This window comes from Parasteatoda tepidariorum, chromosome 7 (assembly GCF_982258835.1).
Source record: "Parasteatoda tepidariorum strain Cologne lab strain chromosome 7, Ptep-v5.0, whole genome shotgun sequence".
Taxonomy (NCBI): domain Eukaryota; kingdom Metazoa; phylum Arthropoda; class Arachnida; order Araneae; family Theridiidae; genus Parasteatoda; species Parasteatoda tepidariorum.
Window position 1 is genome coordinate 56,596,061 of NC_141761.1, and position 15,359 is coordinate 56,611,419.

The window sequence follows — 15,359 nt, forward strand, 5'->3', positions numbered from 1 at the left end:
TAATAATAATGATTACAATAATAATAGTTTATTAAATGCATTAATCTTTATTTCAATAATGTATGGATGAAATAAAGCCTAATTTTAATTACAAATGGCTCATTCTAAAGAAAAGGATTTAAATTTCATTTATTCCTTTCAAGAAGAATTGTTTTATTTTTATTTCTACTTTTGATATGCAAAAGTAGATAATTATACAATCTAATAGATTAATAACAACATCTACAACATAATTATAGATATTACATAAATTAGTTTATGCATTTTTTCTTATAAATACGACAATGCTGATATATTAAGTTCAAAAATAGCCGCAGATGGCGCGGTGATCAGAAAGATGTCACTTAAGAATGAAACGAAGCATTTCGCAAACAAAGGAGGGAATGATGCATTTAATTTTTAAAACTCTCCTCGAAGTCCCAGAATCTCACGGCATAACAAAAGAATCCAAAATATTAATAAGAATATAAATATCGAAAAAGAAATAAAAAGTTCAGCGAGGACGACATGGAAGAAGAGAGATTTCCTGATTTGGAATAGACTATTACGGTGATTAAGGTGGCAACACAGGAAATCTCATGCAGTCACCGTGTTTCCTTGACAACGGCGTCTGTGATCCACTCCACGAAATGTTTCTCAAATGGAACACTTTTATCTTTGCACAGGTGTCTGATTAATTTAGAGAGGACGAAACGGGTGATTACTAGAGGGTGGACTACGAAATTAACAAGTGTGTAAGGGGTCACCATTTCTTTAGAACTAATACAATAATCATTACTTTGTTCGTTGGAATATCGTGGTTTGGAATACTGATAAACTTTTTGGAATATCAACTTTTCCAAACAGTTTCAACGCTGAAAAATTTAACTACCAATTAGATTTATAAGAAATTTTATTTATATGAAACCATGCATGTTGGGATTCAATGGCTAATATAAAAATTTCATCAGAGGAAAAAAAAAGAATTCAAATTGTTACAAAAATATTTCAGAAATCTTAGAAACATATCGTAGAGAGAGAAATATCTAAGAAAATATCTTAAAGTAACTATCGACACAAAATTTCATTTTATAAATTAAAATATTTATACCAGGAATTATAAATTATAAAATAAGCTACACTGTAAAAAATTTTGGGGCATAGCTGTAGCCATTTTTGATGTTGAATCAAGCAATATACATTTTTAAATACAGAGCTGTAGTTTTCTTGCAAAATAATTACATAAACTTGACATAAAAACAATAGTTTGAAATAATTAGTACAAATAAATTATTAAAAATGTGCTTGTTTTTCTTGAATGAAATGTAATGTGCATGAAAATGTGTGGTCAGTAAACAGACAATTAAAAAATTAATAAATAAATAACTAAAACTATAACAGTAAAAAAGTAAATAAAAAATGTGACTACAAGCACTGACATTTTTTTTTAGTTTAGTTCACCAAAAATGGTGAAAACTATAGTTCAAAATTTTTAGGATATATGTGTATACGTATATTATAAATCAATAATTTTAGTCGCATAATTACACTATGATGTAATACCTTACCGAATCTGGTGCTGAAAAACTAAAAAAAAATTTTTTTATATATTTTTTTTAGGTTAATAGCTAATTCAGCGTTCATGCATACTTTGAAGGGTACAGTTAAATCTAAATTCGAAGAAGCGAGAAATTTGAGCATCAAGATAAAATGCATTTACTCCAAGAATTCACTAATTTTCGCCAATTTTAGAGTTAGTTGATCGATTTTGTTGTTTACCATCGAGCAGAGAAGGTGAAAGTTTGATTTCTCCTCGCACGATGTTGAACATTTCATGGAAGTAAACAGTTATAAAAATGCATGCATGTATGTTTTAGTTGTATTATAAAGGTAATTATTTTCTCAAGAGAAGATTTACATATATCCGTCAATTTTATTAAATAATTTCCTAATATTTAATTATTATTCGGTTCAGTTTAGTTCAGTCTCGTTCGTATTTATATTAGTATTCTAATTGTGCTGCATGTTAACAAATTTCATTTTAAGAAATATTGTATGGATGCACCCGAAATTAATGATTCTTCCTCTTACTGTATCGTAAAAATAGCTTTACTGACTCTTATGTGTATCCTATCTTACTCTAAATATAAATTTTAATATTAGTGAACAACAAAAATGGTGGCTGCTACTTACCCCAATTCGGTGTCAAGTAGTTGCCACCATTTTTGGTATTGTGATGTACTAAAAATTTTTACAAAATAGAAATTTTTACAGCAACTCAGAAAATGTAATGACAAACTTTAAAAGGGGAACTAGCACCTATAGTTAAATGGGGATTAGAAGGGGAACTATCCTCAGTAGAGCTATGTGCACCAAAAGATGCAGTTTCAGTCTGTTGCCGAATTTAAGGCTAGCATCAATGAAACCTAGCATAGTAATGAGGCAACTGTTCTCCAGTTACTAGCGAATGGTAAGAAACATCGCATATTTCAAGTCATATAAATGTGGCGTCTATTTTGGCTATAATAAGCAGTGGCCTTATTTCGATGGGGCACTTTTCACCTCTTATATTGTCTTGTCCAGGTGGAGAAGGGTAAGAATCGACTTACTTAATAAATACATGTTTGATCCACCTTGGCTTTCCTAGCGTGTCCAATTATGGCGCAAAATCAAGTTGGCTTTATTTAAGTGGGACGCACATTATGTATATAATGTGACAGTGAATCGAGTATTCTATATTACCTACTGCAGTGGTCTCCAAAGTTTTTAGGTTAGGTTCACGCTTACCTCTCAAGCAAAGCACGCTTAACTCTTACAGCAAAGTCTTAGTCAGCAAAGGCGTTATTAAAATTGGAAGAGGCCATGTCTCCCTTTATCTTTAGAAACTTAAGAAAAAACTGTTAGAACTTAGAAGAAAAACTGTTGCTTTTTGAAATTTTTAGCATTTTTCACGCCATTAAAACACTCTTCCACCTTTTTGGCAAAATATTATGATTATTTTGTCTCATTTGCTCGTTAACTAGGTCATCTTATCTATATATCTTAGGTTTGAAATTCATGCAACTTATTGTAATGGAACAGATCAGCCGGTGAGATATGTATAGCATATGCGTAGGAACTAGGGCTGTTTGTATTCCGGTAACTTAGGAGTGTTCTCCTGGCCAAACTATTGGGAACCCCTATATTTTGGGAGTCAAAAATCCGAATCCGTCAAAAAAAAAAAAAAAAAAATTATTTTTCTTCAGAGAAAGTACGTTTTTGTGTCTGATTTCGTAACTTAAAATATCGTCGGCACTTATTAATTAGTATATTTGAGGTCACCTTCTCGAGTCATTAAGAATGGATCCTAGAATGTGAAGGTCCGATCATTAGATCAATAGTTATTCAGGGTAGTCCGTTTTTTTTGGGCGCACTGTACATTAGGAAAAAGATATAATCAAAATATATCGCGAAATACTTGCTTTGATACTGCAGGCAGTTTGTTTTGGCCAGTGAGTCGTATTATATTGATCTACAGGTTTATCTTCAAGAAATTAAATAACATTTTCAAAACTGACTCTCATAATTTCCGAAGCTTTACGAAACCACATTACATTTTCGTCATTGAAATTATTATGGCTCAAACTAGAATCCCTGTATTTAACACAGATAAAGAATTACTACATCTTCAAAATTATTCAATGACCCATGTGAGTTAAAATGGTCATACAAATTGCTCTAGTTCGTTATTACAAAACTGATAGAATTTTCTCTTAAAACACATATCTTTACAATTTGAGATTTTTTTCCTATTCAGTTAGACATACTAAAAAAATAGATTTCACTTATTTGTAAAATTGCTTTTATTAGTAAAAATATTCTATGCAACTTTGTCAATAAGCAATAGTTCATAATTCCAGTGAAAATTAATTCCTGATAGATTTTGTCTTTTTTAACATCACTAAATGTCAACATTTCTAATTTCAGAACCCTTAAAGTGAAATTTAACTTTTAATTATTACATATTTTACATAATAATTTGATATTAATTTTTAAACTCTACACAACTTGTTCAGGTTTAGAACTTCAAGGTAAAATGTAGAAAAAGAAAATAATTTTTAACGAAATGATTTTGACTTCCTGTGAAAATTGTTATTTTTTTCCTGCTTGCGATATACTAATTGAAAACTTTTCCCAGTACTAAATTTTTCGGGTATCAAATGCAAACAAAAAAACTACATTAAAAAAATGTTTATAAATTCTTGAATATTTCTTTTTGATATTAGATCTTCCCTCATGAGGTGAAAATCAACATGGGGAAGAAGTATTCAAATTGAAACTTTTCAGATTTTTTTGTAAACAAAAAAATTCTGCCGCAAATTTGCTTGAACGGTACTAAACTGAATTGATTTATTTAGAACAGTTTTAATTTCATAGAAAAAGTAATTTGGGGGAATAATAATCAAAATGAAAACCTTCACGAGTAGATATTCTCTTAGAATAAAAAGTCTTTATTTACCAATTACTTTTAAAATATTTATTGTAAAATTTCATATTCTGTATTTATAATGAGTATAAAATTTTTATTATTGGCTTCAAATTGTTTTATCACGAATAAAATAATATTTTTTTTTATAATTCAAAAAACTAAAAGAATTAAAAAACAAGCAGAGCAAAATATTTTTCGGAACTAATAATAGCATTTCTTTGAAAATAAAAGCAGAAGCATATAAAACCATTTTAAATTCTAAGGCTAGGAATAAAACAAGAAAGATTTCTTATGCAATCTTTGAAAAGCACCGAATTTTTAACAATAAATGAAAATTATTTAAATTTTTTAAAATCAAAAATATAAAAGAATCGTACAAGAGCAGTTAGTTTTTAATTTTAAAAAAACTGCATGAAAAAAAAATCAAAAGTCTGTTTCCTGTATCTAATAAGGTAATAAATATTTTTCACCTGCTAAACATAGCTGCATTATTTTTATCTTAAAAACATAGGGCGATATAATCTTAACTAATTTAGAATTTCATTTCGTTTATTCGTAGAAATATCAAATATAATTAAGCTCATTTATTATACTTTCTCACATCTTCATTAAAGTGTCATTATTTTCACTTGTTAACTGCGAAAATAGTTTTTCTAAGGCGACAACGGGATAAATATTTGATTCAAAGATGCGTACAACATTACCGTTTCCTGTCTTAATTAAACATTATCCACGGTTTTTAATTTCCGATAGTCTTATTCTTATGGAAAAAAGGATAATTAAAAGACATCCGGTGAAAGAAATTAACTACGTGATTTGGAGGAAATATCTGTTCTTCTTGCTTATAAATACACATTTAGATGTCCATAAGTCGATGTCGATATCTGTTTTCCTTCACTGCATTCCTACAGGATGCCCCGTCACCATCCGATGACGGAGAACCTTGGACGACCAAGCTTGGTCGACCAAGGATTCGACCAAGGAATAGCGGGTCTAGCTGTGGGAAAAAACGGAGCACGACTTCGCTTGGTTTGATGTCATTACAAAATATATCGGATAACTCGACTTTTTATGACGTATTTAGGTATTCATCGATGTTATCCAGACAGACATGTGACCCTGGGATCTTCTTAAGGGAAACTGATAGTTCTCGGTATTTGAGTTCTTGGCGATTATTTTAGAAGTTATGTTGTTTTATATAATCAAGCTGAAAATCTATTTTCAGAAAAGTTTCTTTTCGGAATTAAAATAAAATATAAAAAATTTTTCATACCCTGATTAACATATCATTTTTTTTAAAAAAAGAATCATTTTGTTTTTATTTTTATTGCAAAACTGAATTAAACGATGTTCTGTTGCATTTCTCATTGCTCAAGTTAGCCATTATTGGGTTTTTCAATTTACGATATTCTGTAACTTAAATTGAAATTCGTTTTTTTAACAATGCTTTACTTTATCAATTATCAATTCTAAGTTTTATCAATTTAAAGTTTCAACCTACTTTTACTTAAAATTTTTTTATGAGTTTTCATCAATTATAAGTTTTATCAATTTTATTTTTTCTCCCTTATGGAATAACTCACTTTCAACTTAGCAAGTTATCAAGTTCGTGCCTTTCACTGAGGTAATTGAAATTGAATAGTTGAAAAATAAGAAAAAATTAAACATGTGAGCAATATTTCTCAGATTATTTAAATGAACCAAAAAAATTAACATATAATTGTAAAACTCGCTTATCCAAAGGCAATTTCTGAAAAAAAAAATTGTTTTAAAAAATTATTTCCTATTTCTTATGCTATTAAAATTATTTACTGTTTCTTACGTTATTAATTTCTTATGTTCAATTTTCTCTTTAAATTGGTCGGACAACGTATGAATTTTAAGGTATAAAATTTTTTATCTCAATTTAATCTGTGGGATTTTAAATGATAAAATACAAGATTTGAATGCAATTTGCTAAATAGTTTCTGAGTAGTGAAACTTTCAAAAAGTCGTATTTTTAAATTTTTTTTTCTCAGGGAATATTGGAAAATTACTTTCGAATTTCGAGATTTGTCATCAAATTTTGAAATCATGAAAATTATTAATGATATAAAATATATGACGGTATTAAAATGGTATAAAAATTCAATGCAATGTTTTTATGAACATCATTAAATTAAATAATAAAAGATAATGAAGAATTTTTAAAAATTATTTTTCTGAAGGAATATTTGAAATTTTTTTTTTATAACCGTGTAAAATGTTTTGGTTTAAACAGTATCAGAGACATTGTGAAATACGCAGAAAATACGATAAACATCACGTTTAGATTTATATTGCTCTCCAGACTGAACTATTAAAATTATTTTTTCCAGATTGCTGCCATCTCCCGTATTATAAGAGTCAAGAATCCTGATCCGGCGAAAAAATGGTACGTTTATTCAGAGAAAGTACATAAAATATAGTACATGAAATAAGTATTCTGAGAAGACAAAAAATATATAGTCAATGACGTAAACTTCTTTACTGACAGTATTTTTTAACAACGAGTTCGACAATTTCCAGAAATTTCACCTGCTTAAATTATAAATTTTAAAGTGCATGTGATTCTCTGCATATTAAGTTGTATTTTCTTATATGAAAATTATTTTTTACACCTTGGTGGCATAATCGAATATCGCCTTAAATATTGTCACACATTAAATAATCGAGAATTGTTAACGCAATTAATGTGAAAATAAATTAAAAGTAAAGATAAATGCTTCAAATTTTAAGAAAAAGAAGTATGATGAGATTATCGAGTTTGTTAAAGTCACAAGTACGAAAAAAAACTGCTTCTTGGAAACGTCATTTATTGCAAAGAAAGACATTTTGACGAATTGTGTATCATTCCAAAACTAGTTGCACTTTTTCACAAATTAACAATTGGTAAAATTGCGAAAAAAAAATATATTTCAATGATTTTATAAATTATTTATAAATTATTATTTTATAAATTATTTATTTATAAATTATTTATTTATAAATTATTTATTTATAAATTTGATAATTATAAATTATTAATTTATTTATAAATTTGATAATTGTAAAATATAAATTTATTTATAAATTTTAAATTATGATTATAAAAACAATTTTACGGACTTTTTTAATTTCATAAATTAAATAATTTCTACTTCTCGTGTTTGTCTATAAAGTGATTAAATACTGTTCGAGTTTTAGTTTTCCAAAAACTGGTGATATTTTTTTGCTTTGAAAAGTAACCGAATAAGTATTGATAATACAATGGACACTTAAAAAAATATTTCAAAATTTCGCATTGAGGAATTTTTCATTTGATGGAATAAATGTTTTTCACTGGGATTCATCATTAAAATAGTTATATACGATTGTAATTTCAGTTATAAATTTTTCTAAGAATGCAAGGTTAAAAATTTTTCTTTGCTTTGGTACAAAATTAACCTGGTATGTAATGATACAATGGACACTTAAAAATTTATTGATATTTCGAGAAACTAATAATAATTAATTGTTAGTTTAAACTATTATTAGCTTAACTCAGCTTTTCCCATAATTTGTTGCTATTATCTCTTTCTTTCTTTTATTTTGAATGGGCACTTTTTATCTTCTGATTAATTTCATATGAACTTCCTCTTATTTTTTTTTACCACCTTTTTCACATTCCATGCCGATTCCATAAAATCCAGACTGAATCAGCAATCACCCAGAGGTGTGTCATTCCTTTTTATTCATTATTTCTTTCAGACTAGTGACGTAAAAAAAAATGTTCTATTTCACAATATTATTGGTCATTTCTCTTCACTTTGTGAAATATATACATGGATTGTAAAGATGAACTCTGAAATTAATCTTCGGTTTAATGTTTCTTAAATGACAATGTCATTCCAGAAACATATCAGAAAACATTAAAACTGTCACGAAAGGTGAAGTAAAAGTGACAAGACGACTCGCAAATTCCTTTCCACGCATAAAAAAAGACATTTTCACCTTTTAGCAAAGCGTGAAAATCAACCCTTCCGAAGAACAAACCGTCTCGATTTTCGAATAGGACACCGCCCGTACAAATTCGCGAAAATAAGTCACAAATGTGACAAAATGTAACGAGGCATCGCTATATCACTCTTTTCTCATTCGTAATAAGACGTCCAAGTATTATGGAAATAATAATTGTAATAATAATAATACGGAGAATTGAAGCCTTGAACCTGAGGAAGAACGTTCTGCCGCATCGTTGGTCAAGAGAAACCGCTGCAAGAAAAACGAATGATTTTCTGTCTGTTCCACTTCGATAGCTACCTGAATTCTTCGTCATCTTTCACTTTCTGGAAGTTTAGAACTCTAATTAAAGTAATATGTGTCACAAAAGAACGTATTTGGATGTTCTGTCGATTGAAGATGATGCTGTAAATATCACCGGAAACCAGACGACAATTGATGAAATTCTTTCGGAGTTCGACGAAAAATGGATTGGTAATAATAGATTACTTCCGCTTATAGAAAATGTTGGTCCTTTCTTAATTGCTTATTTTACGACTTCCAAAGATTTTTAGTTTTGATCTGTGTCCAATATTTGATTTCTTTCTTTTTTCGAGATGGTTAAAAGGATGCTATACCACGGACGAAATCCTTCATGGCGAATCCTCTTACATCTACAGAAGTAATTTTAAATATATAGAAAAAGTGAGGTCATATGAACCTAAAGTATACCATGAAATTTCAAATGCAGATTTTTTTTATAAATATCAAAATCAGAATAAATTATTCCAGGATTATTTAGGATTACGCAAAGAGGAAGATATCATGTATTAATATGCTTGCATTTTTATATTTTGAAGAAAAAAATTTTAGCATTTAAAACTTTATGGTTGACTCCAGGTTTGCCTGAACTAACTTTCTTCTTAACTTTAAATTTTAAAATACCAATGGTCTAGAAGAAGAATTTGCCACGAAAAGTTTCTTCCGTGTTATAGCTACCTCTTAAGATCAACGACGTTCCTTAGAGCATTTGGACAGAATTTCTGAATTTTTGTGCCTTCGTGAGCATCGAAAATATATTCGATGCGTAATTAAATTCTAAAAATATAAAATATATTTAGTTGAATTTTAAATTATTTTAATTTGTCTTAAAAATAAAATCGAGAATCGTTGTTTGTGGCCACTCTGGTATATTGGGAAACGGAAAATAAGTATACAGTAGAGCATCGATTATCTGGACCAATCAGGACGAAAACCGATCCGGATAACGAAAACTTTACAAAACGGATAATCGGACAACTTTACAAAAAACGGCTATGGGAACATTTTTTAGTAACTTCTCTTCACACTTTTTCAAGTTTTAGAATTAGCAATTGTTAAAGTGCCTATGCTATTTTACAAAAGACGTGTCGAGTCGCAAAGTCCTCCATGTTCCCATAACAAATCAATACCTCTGGGGGTACTGGATTGAAGATCGATCGTTCTCTGATTTAGGTCAAAATTACGATCTGTGGATGAATGAATGCATGTATGAATGGGTCCGCCTTATAAACAGGTGTGACGTATGGTGTGGCAGAAGTCGAATTTTGGGTCATAGATGGCGTCACTGAAAAAAAAGAATCGCACACTCTGCCTTAAATTTGCTCGGTTTCACCAAGAAGGCTTGCCCGTGTGGCAAGTAGCATTAGAACCAACCAACCAACCCACCACGTTTAAAAGATTTAATTTTTAAAAAAAATTTATTAGAAATCAGTTCCCTTATTAGAAACTACTTGAAATTGGGCGAAAAGAACCTGATTTTTTCAAGGTCACCGAGGGACAAAAGAAATCATTTCAAGAAGGTGGGAAAAACACATGGTCCTTAAACGATTCGGATAATTTGGCAATCCGGTAAACCTGCGTTCAGATTATCTGTGCACTAGCTTTACTGTATTTGGTTAGTTAAATAAGCAAATAAATTAGAAATTATTGACAGTAAGAAAAAACGAAAAACTTTTGGAGGATAATTAGCTTACAAAAAACTTATGAAGCAAAGGGATGAAAAGTACAAAGTGTCGGTTAAAGCCACACAAACGAAATGCTTCAAATTAACACAATCTCGGTAGTTAATAATTCTACAGAATATTTTCGTTAGAACAATTTTCTTCCATTTGTTTGTCCTCTTTTTAAAATAAAAAGAATAAGAATCTGCAAACGCTGTAATATTTCTGTAATGCCCACTGACGTGCTGAAGGGTGCGTTTTAGTACGTCGGATTACATCATTGGAAAACTTTAGAAATTGAACACTTACTTTTAAAAATTAAGTGTTCAAAAGTAAGTTAATGTAGTTTTTTTAGGGAGAAAAAACATCTTCGTTTTTCTTATCACCCCATTGATTTACGAAGTCAATTTCTCATTCAAGAAAAAGTGAATAGTATTTTTTTTTTCATCAAAAAGTAATGATAAATATGAGAAGTACTGGCACACATTCTTTTTTTCGAAATAGAAAAAAAAATCATATAGTTCTCATAATTTGAAGAAAATTCTCATAACGTCGAGACAAAGATTATACACAGCTGAAAGAACACTTTATTCCTTCGAACTGTGAACCCAGAAAAGCAAATTTCCATTCTTATCTGTAACCGTAACGGTAATACGAAAAAGATTTTCTGTGTATTTCTTTCATGGACTCAACACAAAAGTTTCGAAAACTATTTTAAAAGTTCAAAACTTACTGAGCTTAACGTTTTAAGTTCATTATACAATTGAAAATGCATGTGTTCAATAACAAACCTAATATCTTTATGTAATTTACATAAAATAAACAACCATAGCATGCTTATGTTTACACGAATTTTATGATGGACAGAAAATACTACGCATGTGCGTACTTACTAATTACAAAATGTAACTTTAAAATTAATTACTGACTTGTAATATTTTATTAATTCAAATTGTTTTTATGTTTCTCAGAAACAAAAGAATCAATCAAAAAAAAAAAAAAAGTGGAGTCTATAAATAAAATGAGATATCAATCGAGATAAATTAATAAATAATAATTTATTTTGAGACGGATTTCCTTACAAAACTTGCATGAACAATCGGAATATAATCAAATTAATAAATAATAATTTATTGTGGGACAGATTTCCTTAAAAAACTTGAATGATCAATCGGAATATAACTAAATTAATAAATAATAATTTATTGTGGGACCGATTTCCTTGCAAAACTTGAATGAATAATCGGAATATAATTAAATTAATAAATAATAATTTATTATGTGTGGGACTGATTTCCTTACAAAACTTGAATGATTAATCGGAATATAATTAAATTAATAAATAATAATTTACTGTGGGACAGATTTCCTTACAAAACTTGAATGATTAATCGGAATATAATTAAATTAATAAATAATAATTTACTGTGGGACAGATTTCCTTACAAAACTTGAATGATTAATCGGAATATAATTAAATTAATAAATAATAATTTATTGTGTGTGGAGCTGATTTCCTTACAAAACTTGAGTGATCAATTGGAATATAATTAAATTAATAAATAATAATTTATTGTGGGACAGATTTCCTCACAAAACTTGAATGATCAAACGGAATACAATTTAATAAGTTTTTGTGAAACATCTTAGACCACTCATTTATCTAGCTTATTTAATTATTCTTACTTTAATTACTTCTCTGAAAGTTTGAAGGATTAATCAGAATTTTAAATGTGTGAATAGGGTGTTCATAAAGTTTATTTTGTTTAGTTATTTGAAATATTTAGTTATTTGGTAAAGTTAGTATAATTGGTTTTGTGCTGTAGATACAATTCCCACTCAAAGTTTGAACATTGGAACAATGAGTGATGATATATGAATTTTAACTATTAAATGGGATTTCATGTCATTACATACAGAATTAGACCCAAAACCTTTTTTCTCTGAATAATTTTATTTTTGAATGGAGTAGTTTCAGATTTCTCAAAAGCATGGGACGCAATTTAATTTAATAATTAAAATTTTAGAACAGCGATCGCCAAACTGTCGGTCATTTTTGGTGGATGGCGTTTACACCCAGTTTGATAACCATGATTCCATCTCTGAACTAATAAATAGAAATATGAAAAAAAAAAGAAGAAAAAAGTTGGTAGTTTTTTTTTGGTTGGTAACTCACATTAGGATTTAAAATCGGTATGGTACCTCAGAAGATCAGTACCTCATTTTGACGATGTTAAAACTGTCGCGTGATAGTCACGAGTATGATAAAAATACTTGCTATAAGAACACTTTGGGTGCATGTTTCTTTAAATAAATAATTAGCTTACTACTAGTTACAGAAATAATCAGACAAAAATCATAGTTTGTGGTCTCTGGAGAATAATAGATCTAAGCAAAATCCTGTAAGGAACGTGGAAAGTAATATTAGCTATATAATAAATCGCCAGACAATACTATTCTCTCTTCATCAGCGTGATTGGCATCCAGAGCGAAAGCTTCCGGCGAATTATTTCTGCAGCCAAGAGCTCCCCAAGGATTAGCAAAAGTACTCTTGACAAATAACATAGTGAGTGCATCATCCGCACAAATTAGTTATTAGTCTGAATGGGCTTTCTGTACACCCCTTCCCTGCTGAGTTCAAATCAGCTTCCATTCTCTGATTGGCGATAAATGGACGCATTCGCCTCTATTATGTTCTGATTTTACTGATGGATTTTATTTTATTTATTTTTCTTTCTTTCAATGTATCTAAATGGAAAGTGAATCCGATGGTCAATGACATGCACTGATTTACAGGACCAGTTACCCATCCATATTTGACCACTTGTAAATCATTTTTCAAAATACCTTCAAATAAGGCGAAACGTAAGGGTATTAAAATCAGTTCTAGGTATCAAAAAGTAAATTTCTTAGAAAAAATGTGGTTTCTAAAAGTATTTAAAATTGGAAGATTTCCCAAAGAGCAAAGGATAAAAATACTTTTTTAAGCTAAATTTAAGAATTATAATAATGAAGATGTATGATGATAATGAAGATAAAGCTATTATCCTTACGAAGATTACTTATTGTTGGAATAATAACGTATATTATAATATTATTATGTGATTTTTTTTCTACTACGTGAATTTATCATTGAAAATAACAGCATGGAATAAAATGATTTATTCCAGATAATTCAATGTCAGATATCAAAACACTGTTACTTTTTATATTGATTATTTTCGTTAGTTTATTACATTACCTTTTCATTATTTACTAAATTTTCATATGCATACTTATGTCTTTAGTATTTTTCCACTGGATCTTTATTTTTAGTACGTTTTCTTTTAAAACTTTCTTACTATACCTTTCTTAAGAAGCATTTTTACGCATCTCTTGCTGTAATTTTCCTCATCATTACTGAATAGTTTCATGTTGTTTTATCTTTTTTCATAACAAGCATAAATAAGTTTAACATAATGCACTTACATTTTGAATGCTTAGCAAATTGAATTTTCTACATAGTATTTGGATTAGAGTGCCCGTGGGCTCTAGGCTTTCTGTATTTGACAGAGAGAATTTGCAATTGTTGGAAAATGCCTTACCTTATCTTCCAGAACCTTCTTACACTATCAATGAAGTGTAAAAATTAATTGTTCTAAAGCGATAGGAAACAAACTGACAGCTGTAAAACTTTTCTGAGATGAAGTCTTGTTTGAAGGGCTTCCAGCAAAAATCAGCAGCTCCTGCAATTTTCAAGTAGGGATGAAAAATGGAACGCATTTCGAATGTACATGTGTAAAGTTATGAGAGTAAACAAAATTTTTTTAATGTACCAAAGAAAGACGCATTTTTTTAAATATCAAAATTCTCCAGAAAAAAATCACTTAAAAATTGTTTATTGCAATATATAAATAAATAATGAAGAAGTTAAATAATAAAAAAAGATAAAAAAAGAAAAAGAATATTATTTTAAATGTACATGACTGGATGCAGCATAATTATAAAGATTTTTTACGAGACCTTTTCCACTAGAAATCAATCCTATAAAATTTTGATCCCAAATCAAATCATATAATTTGAATGATTTTAGTCCTCAATTAGGCATAAAACCAGAATATATAAAAATTTTAGGAAAAAAAGCAATCCATCTTTTCAAATTTTTTCGTGAAGCAGAACGCCAGATTTCAAAAGAGTATTAAATTTTAAAATATTTAACTGGATAGAAACGTAATAAATTTAAAGAAAAAAAAAGAAGATAAAAGTTAAGATTAAGAAATGTATGCTTATCTTTTAAGTATAATATATTTTTATTTTATGAAGTAGTTTGTTGTAGTTAGTAAAAGTTTGTTTGCCTATTGTGCAAAATAACTCTAATAAAACAGCCTTTTATTATTCAAATTAAAGAGTTAAATGGTGTTGGATATGGAGAAAAAATTTGTTTTCCTCAGTTTATTTTAAAACAATTGAAGAATTATTTCATTCATAGTATATTATAAAATTTTCATTGACAAATTTAAAAAAATTAACTGTTTAGTAGACCACTTAGAAATTCTCACGATAGATTTCTAGATTGAATAGAAATTTAAAATTGTAATTTCAAAATGAAATTAAAAAATAAAATTTTAAATAAAAATTTAAAACTGATATTAAAAAAAAAAATTTGAAATTGAAATTAGAACTGAAATTTAAAATTAATATGTATAATTGAAATTTTAAATGAATTAATATTTAAATTAAAATTTATAAATAAAATTAAAATTTTAAATCAATTAGTATTTAAATTAAAATTTAAAAATAAAATTTAAATATTAATTCAAAAATTTAAATAACAAATTTAATTTTAAAAATTGAAGTTTAAAATTAAAATTTTAAATTTATATTTAAAAATTAATTATGAAACTTAAATCTGAAAGTCAAATTTATAATCACGCTTTAAATTTAGATTTTGAAATTAAGATTCAAAATTTAAA

The 15,359-nt window shown here is 28.2% G+C and overlaps 2 long non-coding RNA genes across 6 annotated transcripts in view; one reads left to right on the forward strand and one right to left on the reverse strand.

Moving 5' to 3' along the window:
* Positions 1 to 15,359, reverse strand: part of LOC122269977 (uncharacterized) — a 384,828-nt gene that overhangs the window by 89,243 nt on the left and 280,226 nt on the right. For all 5 annotated transcript variants that reach the window (XR_015435531.1, XR_015435532.1, XR_011637273.2 and 2 more), the window contains one exon: positions 13,992 to 14,132. This is a non-coding gene — a long non-coding RNA (uncharacterized LOC122269977). The remainder of the gene's footprint in view (positions 1 to 13,991; positions 14,133 to 15,359) is intronic.
* Positions 1 to 15,359, forward strand: part of LOC139426027 (uncharacterized) — a 43,158-nt gene that overhangs the window by 1,930 nt on the left and 25,869 nt on the right. Inside the window, exon 2 of the long non-coding RNA XR_015435529.1 lies at positions 6,805 to 6,860. This is a non-coding gene — a long non-coding RNA (uncharacterized LOC139426027). The remainder of the gene's footprint in view (positions 1 to 6,804; positions 6,861 to 15,359) is intronic.